At 38.9% G+C, this 16,988-nt stretch overlaps 1 non-coding gene across 1 annotated transcript; it reads left to right on the forward strand.

Moving 5' to 3' along the window:
* Positions 1-13,375: 13,375 nt before the first annotated feature.
* LOC131179594 (small nucleolar RNA R71) lies at positions 13,376-13,482 on the forward strand. Its single transcript, XR_009148484.1, has one exon. It is a non-coding gene; the product is annotated as a small nucleolar RNA R71 (small nucleolar RNA).
* The last annotated feature ends 3,506 nt before the right edge of the window (positions 13,483-16,988 follow it).

Raw genomic sequence — 16,988 nt, forward strand, 5'->3', positions numbered from 1 at the left:
TGAGCCCACCCAAGACAATGTCACCTATGGATTTAGTGGCAATATGCAACACATGCTCACAAAAGAAATAACTGGGAGAAACCTTGACCTTGTGAAAAGCACACCATAACATGAATAATTCAGATTTCCCAACAGCACCAGAACTAGTCCCTCTGCCCAAGATAGTGCTAGTAATAAGCCTATGGATAAACCTAAGTGCAGGGTCTAGTATTTGAGAAGTTTTGGATCTGCCAGCAGAAAAAGTCTGAGGTTGGTTTGTGATAATTCTCCAAAATTGAGCAGCATTCAAAATACCTTTGTTTGCTACCTCTACCCCTGCATATGGCACTCTAAATAGCCCATCAATTGCAAAACCAAAAATGCTATGAAATTGATCCAATGATAACTCTCTACTTTTCCCCAAACATCTAAATTTCATAGTTGGCTTAAAATCTACATTATGCAATTTCAGGGTGGCAGAGAATGAGGAAATAAATTCCAAAACTAAAGCTGGATAAACAATTTCTTGCTTGTGCACAAATTCCATCCAACCCATACCATCAAGATAGACAACCACATTGTCAAATAAACCAAGTGATTGTAGAGAATCTACAGAAATATACCTAGTGGGTTGCACCCTCCTTTCCTTAAGTCTCTTAAAGGCTGCCTTTTGAACTGCATCAGGAAGAGGCCAAGGTAGTTTTGATACTAGTGAGGCTGTTGACGTTTGCTTTTTGCTGGAAGAGGGTGATTTGGCTTGTGTGGAGGCTGAAGTTTTGGGGTTTTTGGGTGGTGGTTCTGAAAATGGGGTGGGTGGTTCTTTACGCTTTGATAGAGGAGGTACAAAAGCAATAGGTCGCATAGATTTTGACCTAATTTTTCACTTGTAGGTGGTTGTGGGAGGTGGTGGAGGTGTTTCTTGCGGAGGGGAATCGGGGTTGGGAGGCCGCATTGACAATGGCGAAACCTGGAGAGGAGATGTAGGAGGGGAATGGGGAGGCGACTCCATTGATTTCCGATAGTGAGGATGGAGGAGATGAGGGCAGAAATGAAAATGCAGGGAGAAATTAGGGTTTATCCGGCGAAAATACGAGTGGAGAAGAAGGGGCATGCCGGAATTAAGGTCATGGGGGGAAAAGGAGTGAGCAGGGATATCGGGAGGTGGAGGTGGGAAAAAAAATATTACCGAAAAGAAGTTTTAAACTGGACTTATAAAACTGCATAAGGGGAAAGTGAATGTGCATAGCTTATGCACATTGCTTATGCACCTCTCGGCAAGTTTTGGAGTTCAGAATGTGAGGTCATGCAGAAGTGCATAGGCTATGCACCTTGCTTATGCACCTCTCGGCAGATTTTTAAATTCAGAGAATGTGGTCATGCAGTTGTGCATAAGTCATGCACTGTCCTTATGCACCTCTCGGCAAGTTTTGGTTTTCAGAATTTGTGGTTATGCAGTTGTGCATAAGCTATGCACCTCTCGGCAAGTTTTGGAATTCAGAGTTTTTGGTCATGCGAAAGTGCATTAGCTATGCGCTCTCCTTATGCAGATTTCGGCAGAGAGAGAAAATGCAGGATTTGAAGTCATGCAGAAGTGCATAAGTTATGCACCCTGCTTATGCAAGTCTCGGCAGATATGAAATTTGACAAAATTGTGGCTATGCATAATTGCATAAGCTATGCAGAATTGCATAAGCTATGCACTACCTTATGCAGTTTGCAACAGAGATGAAAATGGCAAGAATTGTGGTTATGCAGAATTGCATAAGCTATGCAGTTGCTTATGCACAATTCAACAAGATTGAGAGAACAATTGAAAATGATTTGCAAGTGTGAAAAATACCCTAGAATGAAGAAATATAATTCCATGAAGCAATAACCATGAGAAATTTTCACCAAAAACACATCAATATATACAAAGGCCATCAAAATTGCATCACACAAGCTTGTAAAAATGAATCCTGCATAAAAGCCTTTGTGAACCATGCCATTTTGACTCAAATTCTGCAAATCAACATTTAACACATAAAACTCTATAAAATCTGCATAAAGTTGCATTTTTCCACAAATGAGAAATGAACTCTCCAAGTTATGCCAAGAAAATGCAATATGTCCACCTTGAATCCCACAACCCAAATAAGTTCAAAACTGCAAAAATGACTCACTTACCACCATATTAACATTATAAGCACAAACATTAAAAAGTTACACACCCAACCTCACCAAGAACATAAGTAATCTGCTGCAGACCCTTCCTTGCTGCAAAATGTCATTTTTCCTCTGCATAAACCAGATAGCAGCCCCTGCACAGGTTATGCAGTAAAAACAAATCAAATTTTGGGAGAGTTTAAGGACAAAATTTTCAGGTTAAGAATCACTAGCCAGCAGTTCACCAACCTTCCTCCATTGAGATATATCTACAAGGGACAAGATTCAACAATGTCAAAAATTAAATTTGGGGAGCTTTAAGATAAAAGCAAAAGCAATGAAAATAAAAGTAAATCAACAAAAAGGAAAATAAAAGAGCTTGGGAAGCCTCCAAAGAGGGCTAATTTATAGTCCTTAGCTGGACTCTTCATGCACTTCACTGAAAAGAGGTGAGGGATTGGAGAGCTTGTAACAGCTTGCTCCCTCTATTGGGTCTCCAGTTATGTAATGTTTTAATCTATGCCCATTGACCTTAAAATTCCCAGATTTTTCACTCCAAATTTCAATTGCTCCATAAGGGAAAACCTTAGAAACTCTATATGGACCAGTCCACCTTGATTTAAGTTTTCCAGGGAACAATTTCAATCTTGAGTTGAACAATAAAACTAGATCACCCTCTTTGAATTCTTTTTTCCTAAGATGCTTATCATGCCAAACTTTGGTTCTTTCTTTATAAATACGGGCACTTTCATAAGCATCCATCCTCAATTCTTCAAGCTCATTAAGTTGCAATAACATTTTCTCACTAGCTTGCTTGAGATCAAAATTCAAGGTCTGAATGGCCCAATATGCTCTATGTTCTAGCTCCACAGGTAAATGACAAGACTTACCATACACCAACCTAAAGGGAGTAGTTCCTATAGGGGTTTTGTAAGCAGTCCTATATGCCCATAAAGCATCATCTAGTTTGATAGACCAATCTTTCCGAGAATTGTTCACTGTTTTCTCCAAAATATGCTTGAGTTCTCTGTTAGAAATTTCAACTTATCTTGAAGTTTGAGGATGGTATGGGGTAGCTATCTTGTGCACTACACCATATTTCCTCATTAAGCTCTCAAATTGCTTATTACAAAAATGTGAACCACCATCACTAATTACAGCCCTAGGAGCTCCAAATCTACTCAAGACAAATTTCTTCAAAAATTTCACTACCACTCTAGCATCATTAGTTGGAGTTGCAATAGCTTTCACCCACTTTGACACATAGTCAACTCCAACTAGAATGTATTTATTACCAAATGAAGGAGGAAATGGCCCCATAAAATCTATTCCCCAGACATCAAATAATTCCACTTCAAGAATATCATTTAGGGGCATTTGATCTCTTTTTGACAAATTTCCACTCCTTTGACATTTATCACATTCTAACACAAATTTCCTCACATCCTTAAAAAGATTTGGCCAAAAGAAACCAGCTTGCAAAATTTTACTAACTGTTTTAGAGATTCCAAAATGTCCTCCATAATCATAAGCATGGCAATGATGCATAATACTTTGTGTCTCCTCATCAGGAATACATCTTCTAATTAGACCATCACAGCATCTCCTAAAGAGTAAAGGATCATCCCATCTATAAAATTTTACCTCATGCAAAAACTTTTTCTTTTGTTGCCATGTCATTCCTAGAGGTATGTCGCAATGGGATTTTGCGGTCGCCTGGACGATCACTCACCGAAGTGGGAAAGAGTGAGGAGTCGCCACCTTAGTTTTGAGGGAAACTAAAGAAAACCATTTGGGGAAATAAATTAAAAATGAAACCACTTCAAGACAGAGATTCTAGGTTCGGGGTCCGTAAACGGGTGGGGAAGGTGTTAGGCACCTCACCTCGTCCCTTAACAAGGGTAAGTAGATTTAACTTTACACTTTCAAATTTGATAATTAGGAAGGCTCAAATGAATATGTTACCCTTCTGATATAGGGGAATATTTGCTTTCTCACCATTTGGATTACCCAGATACATAAGTAAATGAGACAACCTTAGTGAGTTGAAGTTGAGTTATGTCTTTTGCTTGCGAGATTATTCTGCATATTTATTAAAATTTGATTTGGAGATCGGATAAGAACTCTCCTCCAATCTCTTTTGAATATTTATTGGGGTTTTGAATTGGAGACCGGATAAGAACTCTCCTCCGATCCCTTTAAATATGTATTAAAAATTTTGGATCGGAGATCGGATAAGAACTCTCCTCCGATCTCCTTTAATGGTTCATTAAAATTTTGGATTGGAAACCGGATAAGAACCCTCCTCCGATCTCCTTTAAGAGTATTGAGATTTTTGGATTGGAGACCGGATAAGAACTCTCCTCCGATCTTCTTTTATTGGGATTTCGGGTTGGAGACCAGATAAGAACTCTCCTCTGATCTCCTTTAACTATTGATTTAAAACTTTTAGGCAAGGATAGGATAAGGACTCTTCCGACCTCTTCTATTTTGACGGGACTCGGACAAAGACTTTTCCGACCTTTAAAAATTTAACCACAGCTACGGGTCCTAAGAACCTAAAACTAAGAATTCTGGCATTCAAAAATGCTGGGGATAAGGTTTCTGGATACCCTGTGACTGAACGGGGAACACTAGACTTGATTCACTGACCTTTTCATGTAGTCATTTTACCAAATCTATTAACATCCGATCTATTCTGTTTTGTTTACTTTGGTTCTATTTCGCTTTATGACATCTTGCCGAATTGCTGTTTATGTCAGCCTAATAGTTTGGCTATCTTCCTGACGTGTTATTCATGTTTTTTCTTTTAAAAGAGACCTCTAAGTTGCAGTTACCTACGTTTACCCAACCATTTACATACTACTAGGAGTTTGAAAACTTGCTTTCAGAAATGATAAAGATTAATAAAAATGAACTGATCACTAAAGAGATGATTTGGGAGTGTCATTCTTTAGGGATCGTTTGTGCAAAAGTAATCTTGAAGAAAGTCACAGATGTAAGAAGAACAAAGAAAATGCGGAAAGTAAATATAGGCACTTAATAAAACTGAGCTCTTACCTGTAAGGAGCCAATTTTATTGAAATAACTATGGGGTGTCGAATGGTGATAAGGCAACGGATTGATTGGCCTGAGGGTGGTGTTCTTCGTGAACTGGAGGGTACTTAGCTAAAATGCGATCAGATCAAGATAGAAAGAACCGAGTGATATGAAGTTGAGCTTGACAAAGGAAAACAGAGATGATAAAAGGCAGAAAGTGAGAGTATGACCAGATAATGAACAAACTGGAAATGTAGAGTTCCAGTATTCAGAATCTCTTCAAGAAAACACTTCAGAAAACTAGTTTCAAAAGTCTTTTTAATCGACACTTCTAAGTAGCAGAGTAACAAACTAAATGAACTTTCAGAGTTCCTCTGCTATAATAACAGCCTCTTGTCTATTTTTCCGTCCGTCCTTTGAACAGTTTTTATGCAGGTATTTATAGGAATCGGGTGCTCTTCGTGAAGGGTCAGGATTTATTTTGAGGGAGATGGAGGGTCAAGATTTCGAAGGACATGATCGGAGGTTCAGGAATTAAAGAGAATCAAAATGAATGGTTGAGATCACTCTTCATAATATTTGTCCTTTTCTTCTTTCCATCTGACGGTCCAAATTTCCTTGTCCGGAACGATCTTAGGGCTAAGAGCGAAAGACGCCGGTATTGTCGTCTTCTCTCTTGATCTAAGGGTTCCGGGTTTGTCCTTACAAGTGGGATCAACGGTGGAGATTGGAATGTACAGGACTGTCATGACATACCCTGGCACCTGTCAGCATTGCGGGCGATTCTTAGGCGTGCGGTGGAGATCTCGTTTGCAACGCCTTAACTACCTCGGCTCTGATTCTGACGACGGTTATTGGGATTTGTCTTATTCTTTTTGCCTACCGCTGCCTCCTCTTTCTGATCGCTTTCACAGGTTCGTTCCGACCTTTCATGCTGGTCTCCCACCTTCCGATCTACTATTCCGATCTTTTCCCTTCTTCAGGTCCGGTCTGGTCAAAGCATTAATTGTCCCTCGATTCCCGAAGCGTCCGCTTCGTTTTCTGCTTAGCAATAAATGCTCGTTTTCCCCCTATATATACCCCTGACAACAGAGACATTTCCTTCATCTGATTCTCCTCTCTTCCTTCTTACTTGTTTTAACTGTTCCGGCAGTAATTCCGGCTAAGACTGTGGCTTTTGATCCCTTTCCGATGGACCTTTTTACTCACCGACTGAAAATTTATGATCCCGGTGATCGAATAACCTTGTCTGATGACGGTGAGAGAACTGGATCAATTGACCGATCTGGATTGCGGACCTTGATCGTGCCGGTCTCGAGTCGCTCATCTGAGTTTATTCGGCTTCTTACCACATTGGGTGTTCCGACAGCGTCTTTCCTCCACATTGGGTGTTCCGACAGTGGGTCGGTTTCGAGTGGTAACATCAGTGACGATGTCTCTCATCTTCATGGGAGTCATAGTCACCCCATCTGAGCTGTACATCTATCCGATGTCAATCGCCGGTCTCCTGATCAAACACCTCTTTTGATTCAGCCACGAGACTAGGCTTTGACATAGGTCCTTTAGATAGGATGTTCCACCGGTCTCTAGAGATCGCCCAAATGATGTAATCCTTCAATGTAATCAGATCTCTAGAGATCGCCCAAATGATGTAATTAGACCTTTATCATAATCCGATCCCTAGAGATCGCCCAAATGATGTAATCCGAACTTTTGGAAATAAAAATCTTGTTTCTCCAATTATTATCTTATTTGATTATTTTCTGATCTCTAATATATTTGTCCGATCTGGATTCTAACAAAATGACTCTTAACTGATCCTTTATTCAAAATATTCAACTTATTATGCCGACCTCTACTTAACCGATCTCCTTGGGATGTTCGAGAGACGTGTCAGAACAGCTGGCAGCTCACGTTAACCGATGCACTGCCTGGAATCTCGTGAGCATTAAATGCTCGGACTAGTATAAATAGGGGTGAGGGACTAGCCAGTTGTTCTCTCATTCCATTTTCAGTCTCTTGCTCACAACTTCGAAGTTCTCTCATTTTCTCCAGTTCTTCCGACGCCGATCAGACTCCGGTAAGGGCTTTGATCCTCTTTTTAGTTTAAATTCTTTGTTTCTTTTGAAAATGAGCGGTGCCGAAGGTCAAAGAGCGGTGAGCCCTCCTTCCATTCAGTTCTCATGGTCGTCCGATGAAGAAGAAGTAGTCGGGCCAAGCACGCAACCTGAACCTCCTAGGGTCTCCCTTCCAGGGCAGGGGCGGGTCATACCATCAAGGCGTGCACCTGTTTCAGGGAGGGAGACTCTCCCTATAGATGAGCTACCGTCGGTTCTTCGAGTATCCGATCTGCAATCGTTTAGCCAAGAATACAACATTCGGCCTAATTTGTATGAGCTAATCAGGTGCCACAGCGATCTTCGTGTCGATCACTCCTTTGAAGAGAATGACATGGTTATGGTGTACGAGGAACAGTTAAAGGCCGGTCTTCGGTTCCCTCTAGATGACTTCTATAAGGAGGTCCTAAAACTTCACCGAGCGTGCATTGCTCAAATTCATCCTAACTCGTGGCGGATCTTGGTAGCCTTCCGAGGTCTATGCCTATCTAAGGGAATCAGACCTACGGCTAAAGTGTTCGCCGAGCTGCACAGACTAACTCGCCGAAAGGATGACAAACACTGGTTCTTTCAGGCGAAGCCTCATTGCGGGCTCTTTTCCGATCTGCCCTCATCCCTTAAGAATTGGAAGAACCGTTTCTTCATTCTGAGGAGCAAAGATCCGAGCTGCTTTGAGGACTTCCCCCGTAGCTGGTGGTACCAGGGGCCCTTGCTTCCGAGGCACATTACCCTGAACCAGGAGGAAGACTTAATAGTGATGGATCTGAAGAGTCTGGCCGCCACTCAAAAGTATTCTTGTTTGGATGCGGTGACTGCCGAGTTGCACCATTGGACCATTCAACTGCTCACCGGCCAAGACCGCGAACTTCCGCTCTCTGACCTCGGCATTGGTATTTTCTATATCTCAGTTCTCACGACCTTAGCGATCTCACTAACCTTTTCTTTGTGCAGGTATGGCGGGTGGTGAGGGTTCTAGGAAGCGGAAGAAGGAAAGAGAGATCTCCCGGAAAGTAAAGGAGATGAAGCGTTCGGAAATGCTTCGAACACCCGGTCATGAGCCTGGGGAGATACAAAGAGACCCGCCTCAACCTTCGGGTCCGCCGACCTCAGAAGCTGTCCGATCTCCTCCTAGAACGGAAGAGCAGCCTCCACCTCTCCCAATTGTTCCAAGCACAGAAAGGGGGCCTACTCAAGCTTCTGGGAGGACCTCTTCTCGTGGCGCTCAAATACTGATCGACTCCTTGAAGAATAACCGATCATTAGAGAGAACCCGATTTTGCCAAAGTCCCGGGTCTACCATCTTCTTTCAGGAGGATCGGGACAGGCTATCCCGGAATGGTCTCGATGATATCTTGACTCGATCCATGAGCCTGAACGTGGAGTGTCTGGTGAACCAGACCATGGTTCGGGAAAAGATTCAGCGTCTGGGGAAGGAGATCGGGAAGAAGAATGAGGAAGTGGCTTCCCTCCGATCCCAACTCTCATCCGCTCGGGATTATATATCTCAAGTCGAGGGACGGGCAAAGTTCCATGAAGATCAGGTGGCCGAACAGAATCGTATTTTGGATGAGAGGGACCGTGCTCTTGGGGAAGTCCAGGCGCTTCACGCCAACGAAGCCGCTCAGGTCGCTCAACTTATAGAGGAACTCAAGGTGAAGGATGAGGAGCTTAAGGAGAAAGACGAGGAGCTGAAGGAGAGAGACGAAGAGATGGTGGCGGGAATAGCCGGAGCCTATGTGAATGCTCACAAGGACCTCTTGGCTGAACTCCAGAAGCGCTACCCTGAAGAGGACTTCTCCTGGATGGCCGACCTGGCTCCTGAGGGCGACGATGAGGACAGTGAGGAGGAAGCCGAGGGTGAGAGAGAGAGTGAGCAAAATGTAAATCAGGCTGGGGGTGATCCCCCAGCCGAATAGCTTGTACAAAAAAAATGAAATGAAATGGAATGTCTCTTTTGTTCAATGAATGGATGTGATCGGAAAATCTCTGAATTGCCTAAGTATCTAAATGCAATTATTAATCTAAGTATAAGAGATCGAAAAGCACAATAAGCATGAGATCGGTGGGGAAGAAATGCTGAACGGGACTTGATTAAAATTGAAAATTTAACTTGAAAACTTAAGATCGGAACCCTCATTAAACCGAACCAAAACTTTAGCTCTTAATCTTCCGAAAAGGAGATCGGCAATAAAACTGGTAAGAAAAGATCTAATGCTAGTTCACTTCATTTATCAACAGAGATCAGGGATATACCCGACGGGTCCGGAAATTCGACAGCGGGTTTGAGAGATCGGTAAATGATTTAAGAGATCGGCAGGGCTTTAACGAATGTTAGGACTTAGCATTGATTCAATTCCTTTTAAGGAGAGTTCGGAAATATGGTCATCTGGTAAAGAAAAATAAAGAGAAATCGGAAATGTCATTGGCTGGCCCAGGGAGACCTAGTGCTGGGGATCGGCTTCAAAGTCTTGTTGATTTTGGGGATCGGCCAAAATATGGTGTCGACAAGGTAGAACTCCACAAGATAGATAATTTACAAAGTCTGCATACCAAGGTAATTTAGCAACAAGAGAGAAAAGTTGTTCATCCAAGAAAAACTCATCAATAGGGATGTCATCCATTTCTTCATCATCCAATTTCAGCCTACTAAGATTATCAGCAACTACATTTTCAGCTCCCTTCTTATCTCTAATCTCCAAATCAAACTCTTGTAGCATCAGAATCCACCTAATGAGCCTAGGTTTAGCCTCCTTTTTACGGAGTAAATACCTGATGGCTGCATGATCTGAAAATATAACCACCTTTGAGTCAATAATGTAAGGTCTGAACTTTTCCAATGCAAAGACAATTGCTAAAAATTCCTTTTCAGTTGTTGCATAATTTATTTGAGCCTCGTCTAGTGTTCTACTAGCATAATAAATAGCATAAGCCTTTTTATCCTTTCTTTGACCAAGAACAGCTCCAATTGCATAGTTGCTAGCATCACACATAATTTCAAAAGGTAGGCTCCAATCAGGTGGTTGCATGATTGGTGCAGTGATAAGAGCTTGCTTCAACCTGCAAAAGGCATCCAAACATTCTTGGTCAAATACAAATGGTATGTCATGACTTAACAAATTAGACAAAGGTTTAGCTATTTTAGAAAAATCCTTGATAAAGCGTCTGTAGAACCCGGCATGTCCTAGAAAACTTTGAATTCCCTTGACATTGGTAAGAGGAGCCATCTTCTCTATCACTTCAACCTTGGCTTTATCAACCTCTATTCCTCTATTAGATACCAAATGTCCAAGCACTATCCCTTCCTGAACCATGAAATGACACTTTTCCCAGTGTAACACAAGGTCAGTATCTGCACATCGCTACAAAACTTTAGAAAGTTAGCCAAGCATATGTCAAATGAAGATCCATAAACAGAAAAGTCATCCATAAAAACCTCCATTATATCTTCAGTGAAATTTGAGAAGATTGCCATCATGCACCTTTGAAAAGTGGCTGGTGCATTACACAACCCAAATGGCATCCTCCTATAAGCAAAGGTTCCATATGGACAAGTGAAAGTGGTTTTCTCTTGATCATTTGGATGGATAGGGATTTGAAAAAAACCTGAGTACCCATCTAAATAGCAAAAATAAGAATGCTTAGCTAGTCTTTCTAACATCTGATCAATGAAGGGAAGTGGAAAATGATCTTTTCTAGTGGCAACATTTAATTTTCTGTAATCTATGCACATTCGCCAACTAGTCACTGTTCTGGTGGGAATTAATTCATTATTTTCATTTTTGACCACTGTCATTCCACCCTTTTTTGGGACAACATGTACTGGGCTCACCCAAGTACTGTCTGAGATAGGGTATATAATCCCTGCATCAAGCAACTTCAAAATTTCCTTTTTAACAACTTCTTTCATATTTGGGTTCAGCCTCCTCTGATGTTCAATAGATGGCTTACAATTTTCTTCCAAAATAATTCTATGCATGCAAAAGTGTGGGCTTATTCCCTTAATGTCATCTATGGTGTATCCTAAAACTTTCCTAAATTGCCTCAACAGTCTTAACAACTTATCAGCCTCTAAGGTACTTAAATTTGCATTTACAATTACTGGATAAGTGTTATTAGTGCCAAGAAATTCATATCTGAGCTGAGAAGGAAGTTGCTTAAGTTCTACCTTAGGTGCATCTTCTTCCTTGAATGATGGTTGCTTAGATTCGACTTTTTCCTTTTGTGTGAGTTGAAAAACTGGAGCAGAAATGAATGGTGGACTACCCTCTAAATGTTGAGCATATGCAGCCACATGAGGGTTGTCATAGTCTATGCCTCCTCCATGAACCAAACAATTTTCAAGTGGATCTTCTGGATATTTCTTTCTGAAGTGTTCTTCAACCAGCTCATCAATGATATCAACTCTCAAGCAAGTATCAGCTTCAAAATGATGCTTCTTCATAGTGTTATTAATGTTGAAAACCAATTGATCTTCACCAACTCTAAGAGTCAATTTTTCTCCCTTAACATCAATCAATGCTCCTGCTGTAGCTAGAAAGGGTTTTCCCAAGATAATTGGGATATTAGAATCTTCCTCCATGTCCAAGATGACAAAGTCAACAGGTATATAGAACTTTCCAACCTTTAGAGGCACATTCTCCAAAATCCCTTCAGGATACTTAATTGATCTGTCAGCTAACTAAAGAGAACTGTGGGTTGGTTTAAGATCTCCCATATTGAGCTTCTCATAAATGGAAAGGGGCATAAGGCTAACACTAGCCCCTAAATCACATAAAGCTTTTGTAAAACATGATTCCCCAATGTGGCATGGAATTGAAAAACACCCTGGATCCTTGAGCTTTGGAGGAAGTTTCCTTTAGAGGATAGCACTACATTCTTCTGTCAAAGCTACAGTTTCATGGTCTTCAATTCTCCTCTTGTTTGAGAGAATTTCTTTCAAGAATTTTGCATAAGAGGGCATTTGTGAAAGAGCATCAACAAAAGGCACATTTATGTATAGCTTCTTCAAAACCTCTAAGAACTTCCCAAATTGCTTATCAAGCTTGGCTTTTTGAAATCTTTGTGGAAAGGGAAGCTGTGGCTTGTAGGGTTCTGGAGGTATATACTTTTCTTCCTTCTCCTCAATTTTCTCTTTACATTTTTCTGTACTCTCTTGTTTTTCATTCTCATCAATTTCTTTCTCATTTTCTCTCCTCTCACTATTTTCACTTTTCTCATTTTTTTCACTCTTCTCATTATTTACAACTTTCCCACTTCTTAAAGAAATAGCTTGACACTGCTCTCTTGGGTTTTCTGGTTGACTTGGAAGTTTTCCAAAAGACTTGGTACTTGAGGAAGATGCTTGTTGTGCAATCTGATTTTCCAGCATTCTATTATGTGTTTGCATCTGTTCTAGCCTTGCTTTCATCTCTCTCATCTCCTCATCATGCTTAGTTTGGTTAGCAAGAATCTGTTGCAATAAAGCTTTAGTGGTAGAACTTTGTTCTTGCTGTTTTGATGGAGGATTCATATTTTTCTGCTGAAAATTAGGCAATGGTTGCCTATTTTGCTGATATGGAATTCCTTATTGCTGTTGTGGTTGAAAATTTTGATTTGGAACTTGACTTTGCTGATTTGCCCATGAAAAGTTGGGATGATTCCTCTAAGTTGGATTATAGGTTTGAGAGTAAGGATTCCCCATTTGCTTGTTTCCATAATTACCAACATATGCTGCTTGCTCTCCATAGTCTACTCCACAGCTGGTAGTTCCCTCTGCATAAGCAACTTGTTGTGAACTTCCAGAAGATGATGATGAACTAACCAACATACTCAAATCTTCCATCTTCTTAGCCAAGACATTTGTAAGTGCATCAAACTTTGCATTAATCATGTTGAATGGATCAAGGTCATACATTCCAGCAGCTTGCCTCTTTTGAGTTGGAGCTGGTCCTCTTGGACTACTCCAAAGATGAGTATTCTTTGCAATTTTCTCCAATAGCTCATAAGCTTCATCTTCATGCTTCATAATAAATTCTCCTCCTGTTTGAGCATCAATAATCCCTCTAATTGCAGGAGTGACATTTGTGTAAAAATTCTAGTTTATCATCCATTTTGGAATGGCATGATGTGGGCATTGTCTTTCTAATTCCTTCCATCTCATCCATGACTCATAGAGAGTTTCATCTTCTCTTGGTCTGAAAGCTGTCATTTGATTCCTCAATTCTTGAGTTTTTCCAGGTGGAAAATATTGTGCAAGAAATGCATCGGTGAGTTGCTCCCAATTTGTGATAGAGTTGTGAGGTAAAGAATCAAGCCAATCCAATGCTCTATCTTTCAAAGAGAATGGGAATAGCTTCAATCTTGCAGCATCATCAGACACTCCAGGTTGTTTTTGCATGTCACAAATCATAGCAAACTTCTTTAGATGTGTGTGTAGATTTTCAGAAGGATGTCCTCCGAATTGAGAATTTTGAATCATTTGAAGAACTCCAAAATCCATCTTGTAGCTATTTGCATCAATTCTTGGTCTTGCTATACTTTCTCTCAAATCATCAAAATGAGGAAAAGCATGATCCATCATACTTCCCTAGGCACATTAGCATTTACAACTTCTTCACCTTGGGCTAGATTTTCATTGTTTCGATCATTTCCAGCATTACCACCAATTCTCATTCTTTCATCAGCCATGTCTTCTTCTAATTCAGTTTCTCTCAAAGCTTCTTTTCTTTTTCTGGTTTCTTTCTTGTTGGCTTTACAAAATTTCTCAATTTCAAGATTGAACAATAAGGATGTGTCACTTGTGCTTCTAGCTCTTCTCATAAAAGATTAAAAGTACCTGAAAAAGAACAAACAAACGCAAAATGAAAAGATAACAAAGATAAAACTAAAAACAACTAAAATAATCAAGAATTCAATCTTAAACAAACAACTCCCCGGCAACGGTGCCAACAACTTGATGTGGCCCAACCGCAAGTGCACGGGTCGTACAAGTAATATAGAAAAGATATCGTTCCCACGAGGAGTTGTGTTAATGATTGAATTTTTGATATAAAAAGTTGATTAAATTGAACTAATTTTGAAATTAAAGCAATGAATTGATGGGTATTGGAGTATGAAATCTATATGTGCAAAATTAGTAATCTATCCAACAATGTATCAATTAAACTAAAATTGCATCAAATTGAAATAAACAAGTTCAAATATGGCAAGATTTAAAATGGCAAGCAATTAAATTCGATTAGAAATTAACAATGACAAAAAGGCGATTCTGGAGTTCGGGATTTCATATTCGAGCTATTTTGGGATTTTAAATTGGTTACCCAATCTTGCGGAACTTACGGGTTCTAAGGAGATTAATTCTTAAATCCTTTGAATACCCTTTCGAGTGAGACAAAGAGTGCCTTAATCAATCTAATCCTACTTTCGTGGAGTTAGAGTTAATTAAGACCCATTAGGTTCTTTAATTAATCTGTGAATCCTCTTAATCCTTAGTCTATTTCTAGATCTAAGTTAATTAAGTCCAATTTCTTGATTATCTATCACAAGGCCTTCTCCTTTCGGTGCCTCAACCATAGATTAAGAACATCACTTAATGGGATCCTACACTAAGCATGTCATTAAGCACACAAGAAATGAATAAAACTCATTAAGACCACAAAATATGGATTACCCAATCAAAATCCACAAAATATCTCAAATATTACAACCCTTACTCCAGAATCTAAGATAAAACTACTCACTACCCATAATGTTTACAAGAAATTCTTAGTTTATATGAAATAAAGCTTTAATCTAAGCTAAGAAACAAAAAGCTTAACACTAGAAATGTTGGAAAAATGTAAGAAAAGAAAGAAATCTCCAAATCTGATTGGAAATGGTGTGGAAGGTGAATGTGACTCTTCAGCTGCTGCCTCTCCTCTCCCTTTTCTTCCTTTCCTTCTTGTCTCCCCCCCTTTCTAAAATGGGAAGTAAGGCTATTTATAGAAATTTTCTGACATGAAGCCCTAAAATGGTGTGTTTTAGGAGGAGTTTTCTGAGGGAATCTTCTGCCAGCTCATTAATGAAACCTTTATGGGACTGCATAAGTTGCATAAGTTATGCGATCCCTTATGCGATTACTGGTTACAGTTCACTTATGCGAAACTGCATGACTTGACGCATAGGTTATGCACAATTCCGTGAGATTGCATAAGGGGGGTGTGAATCTGCATAAGCTATGCACTCCCCTTATGCACAATTCGGCAGGTGTTGGAACAGTGATTTTTCTCCTTATGCAGATCTGCATAGCTTATGCGGCAAGTTATGCACAATTTGGTCAATGCATATTTCAGCTTGAAAACTTGTTTTTGACATCTTTGGCTGTAGAAGTCACTCCTCAATGGCAAAATTTCTCTTCAGTCCTTCAAAAACACCATTTTTCCTACAAAACAGAGTAAAAATTACAAATTAATCCAAAATTGATAATTATGAAAAACTAACTAAATAATTAACGAAATTAGCTAAAAGTGACTAATAATCAAATAAAATGGCTATGAAATTAAACATAAATGACTATGCAAAATGTATGCATCATTATGCTTTGTACAACATATTCTCGTTGATTTATACGCATCAACAACATACATGTCAATATTTACTATAATTAGGTAGAATATGAAAGTAATTGTCCTTAGTGCACTGTAGACAAACCATTTTGGAGTAACAAGAATTCAATTCAATATTTTTTTTTTTTTGTCAATTCTCGTATTTGATAACGTAATAGATGATAGAAATCAATTCTTTTTAACTTAAATAAATTTATTTTAAAAGAAATAGAAATCATAAAAAAAAAATAGATTGTGTGATAATTGAATTAAATTCTTTTCTTATAAATAATTCTTTTCAATTGAAGCCTTATAGATTTCTTAGATTATATTTAATGTAAAACTAGAAAACTTATGAAACAAAAGAAAGGAATTTTTTAGGGTAATAAAAAATAAATTTTTAAATTAGAGGAAAAACTATTTCTCAAGAAAATAGAGAAATAAATTTTTAAATTGAGAGAAATTAATTCTTAAAAAAATAAAGAAACAAATTTTTAGAATATTTTAAAGTTTATTAGTTAATTAGCATGAAAACTTTTCTAAAATTACATATAAAAAAATTAAATAACAAATATAAATAATGAGCATAATATGCAATACAAATTTAAAAAAAAAACAGTAATAAATAAGTATATTTAGTGAATTTTAACAATTATACTATTATGCTCATTTAAAAAAATTGTATATGTTAATTAAAATAATATTGACATTTTTCTTGTGATCATACACAATTCCACGATACCGTGAGGAAAGTTGTTAATCCAATTCCCGTACATAAGACATGAAATTAGTGTAGAGAGAGAGAGAGAAAAAAAAGAGAGTTTCTTTGTTTTGAAACCCATTTTAGATATCAAGCACATATGACAAGTGCCCAGTTTCTTGGATGCACATGGCAACTTTAGTATAGAGTAGGAACATTTTACTGCCCTTTGCACTTTCTTTATAGTGGATGCATCCCTTATTCAATTCTTTATCAACGAAATATATAATATAACAGTAATTATGAACAGTGCAAATAGTAGCATTCTACTTCTTGCTGTTGACGTATATTTTCCTTTTATTGATAAAATCCCTGTGAGATACTAACATAAGAATTTTTATCTGGTGTAACTATTATACATACAACGATTTCATTATAATTATTAAT

Source organism: Hevea brasiliensis, chromosome 4 (assembly GCF_030052815.1).
Source record: "Hevea brasiliensis isolate MT/VB/25A 57/8 chromosome 4, ASM3005281v1, whole genome shotgun sequence".
NCBI classification, from domain to species: Eukaryota; Viridiplantae; Streptophyta; class Magnoliopsida; order Malpighiales; family Euphorbiaceae; genus Hevea; species Hevea brasiliensis.